Here is a 2,500-nt window from a genome sequence, read left to right as displayed (position 1 = left end):
ATCCGGCTCGGCTCAGCACGTTCTTGTCCCGAGCCGAGACCCGATGGCTTACTTTCGCAGAGCCGAGATTGCGCCGTTTGTTTTTGCAAGGAAACTTCACTCTGCCGGATGAGTCAACATTTACTCTTGTTCTATTCGGCTTTTTCTTATACTTGCAATTTTTCTTACAAGGTTCAAAGATGGAGACAAGAACTGGATTTCCTGTGCAGAGGCAGATAGAAAAAAAATGTAAATTCATTAACACACGTATTTAGTTATTCATTTGTCTATTCATCTATATATATCTATATCTGCGTCTATCTGTTCATCTCTCTATCTCTGTCCTTATATCTCCATCTCTCATTCGCTCTTTATATATATATATATATATATATATATATATATATATATATATATATATATACATATATCATTTATATATGTGTGTGTGTGGGGGGGGGGGGGTGCGTGTGTGTGCGTGTGCGTGTGATGCAGCCCTATATAACAAGGAACAAACAAAACACTCCGACCACCATGAGACTTTATTTAAATTCCATACATGGCTTTTATATAAAATTAAATTGAAATGAAATCTGTACAAGAATTCATCTACTTTATTTTTTTTTTATTCTCTTAAATATGGAAGAAATAAAATTCGAAGAAGCACATTTTTTCATTAATTTCTAATTGACGCGGATAATTCTATAACAATATTATACCGGAATATGCGACAGTTTGAACAGATTACAGAAAACACTCTTATGATATTTACACTCGTCTTAACGCGCCTAATTATGGGGTGTATTGTGTAGCATTTAACACAAGATTCGAAATTCTATTTCCAAAGCAATTCCTTTGGATTTATGTTGTCGTATTTCAAGTATTATTTAAACTGATTTTTTCGGAATATTTAAATTTCGCAATGGAAAAAGATGAAAAAATATGCATACATTTATCCCAATGAAAACATTTCTGGACACAATACACCATGAAATTCCTTTCCTTAAAATTTCCTTCACGTAGCAAAATAAAAAAATAAAAACACCAAGAGAAACAGAGTACACCTGCATCTCAAAATTTGATCAAATAAAACCAAAATCAACAAAAAATGACCAATGCCTTCTTTCTTATGATAATAATTCATACACCGGGTATATCCATTCAAGGTCACCTATTACATTTCGCAAATATAACATCAATATTACGACGCATCTTATACACATTAAAAAAAAGAGAGAAAAAAATCTCTATAGGCTTAAGAACATCACATGACAATAAAAATTTGTTATGGGTTTCCTAAAGCTAAGTAATAATATTCATATATAAATACTGGACGAGCAAGCAATTCTACATTAAGTTCATAGATTAAAAATACAGGCTTTATCATACACACAAATAAAGAAGAAAAAAAGGAAAAATCATGATGAAAAACAGATTAATAAGAATGATAACAACTCAAAAGTAATAAATCATTTTTCTAAAAAATCCATTTCATTATCATTCAAGATATTCATTGCCATCACGAAGCTATGACGTCATTTCCGCAACGCTTCGTTCACTGACAATAAAAATAAATTATAATAAAAACAGTAATAATCATAAAAATAATAATGAGAATAAGAACGACAAAGTAAAATGTCGTCAATAAATGAATGAATAATGGCAATCAATAATAATATCAATAACAAATTATAATAATTATAGTAATGATAATAATGGTAAAATAATTAAAAAGAATAACAACAATAGCACTTATAATAACAATACACTGTATTTTCTCCACAAGCTAGAAAATTCCTTGTGTCTCACTTCAAGGAAAATATACATCTTTTTTCATTCTTTATGAAATATTTCAAAAAGGAAAAATGGGGAACAAATACAATTCCATTTTCTTTTTCTATATCCAATCATCATCTAAAAAACTGTTCCAAAAAAGAGAGAACACAATTAAATAAAATGAGACAATATATGAGTCAAATTTCCTTGAAGTGAGGCGAGCATTACGTAACTCTAGAATATTTACAAAGACAGCTTTGAATAATATGCTTTAATAGCTAAGAGAAGGTTTTCTAGACAGCACTGTGACTGAGATGAGTTTTCTTGGAATCCTGGATTAACATAGACCTTTTTTCTGTATGGAAATAAACATAGCTTTGTGGGCTTGGTAATAATAATGATAATGATATCAATATTACTAGAAAAAAATCATAATGATAGTAATAATAGTAATAACCATAATGATAGTAATAATAGTATTAATGTGTAATGATAGTAGTGGTGGTTCTTCTGACAAAAGAAAATAAACACAATTACTAATAGCTAAAATAATAAGAATCGAAGTAAAAATTAATAAGAAGAATCAAAGGAAAAATGACAAAAAATAAACATAAAAATAGACATATAATAACTAATGCAATCACTACAAAAAACAATAATATCAATAATAACCAACACCCAATGATAATGTTAATCATATTACACTAAGATACACCACTCTATCAATTCCAAGATCCACTTTCAC

The 2,500-nt window shown here is 29.1% G+C and overlaps 1 protein-coding gene across 2 annotated transcripts in view; it reads right to left on the bottom strand.

Annotated features, from left to right (window-relative positions):
- Window positions 1-507: 507 nt before the first annotated feature.
- LOC113828146 (cysteine-rich motor neuron 1 protein) overlaps window positions 508-2,500 on the bottom strand; it is a 375,390-nt gene continuing 373,397 nt past the window's right edge. For both annotated transcript variants that reach the window (XM_070130558.1, XM_070130559.1), the window contains one exon: window positions 508-2,500. This exon is cut by the window's right edge and continues 2,202 nt beyond it. The gene's annotated coding sequence lies outside the window, so the exon portion shown is untranslated.

The sequence above is a fragment of the Penaeus vannamei genome, chromosome 15 (genome assembly GCF_042767895.1).
Source record: "Penaeus vannamei isolate JL-2024 chromosome 15, ASM4276789v1, whole genome shotgun sequence".
Classification (NCBI taxonomy): domain Eukaryota; kingdom Metazoa; phylum Arthropoda; class Malacostraca; order Decapoda; family Penaeidae; genus Penaeus; species Penaeus vannamei.
Note: the sequence above shows the minus strand (reverse complement) of the source record. Positions and strands in the feature narration are given on the sequence as shown.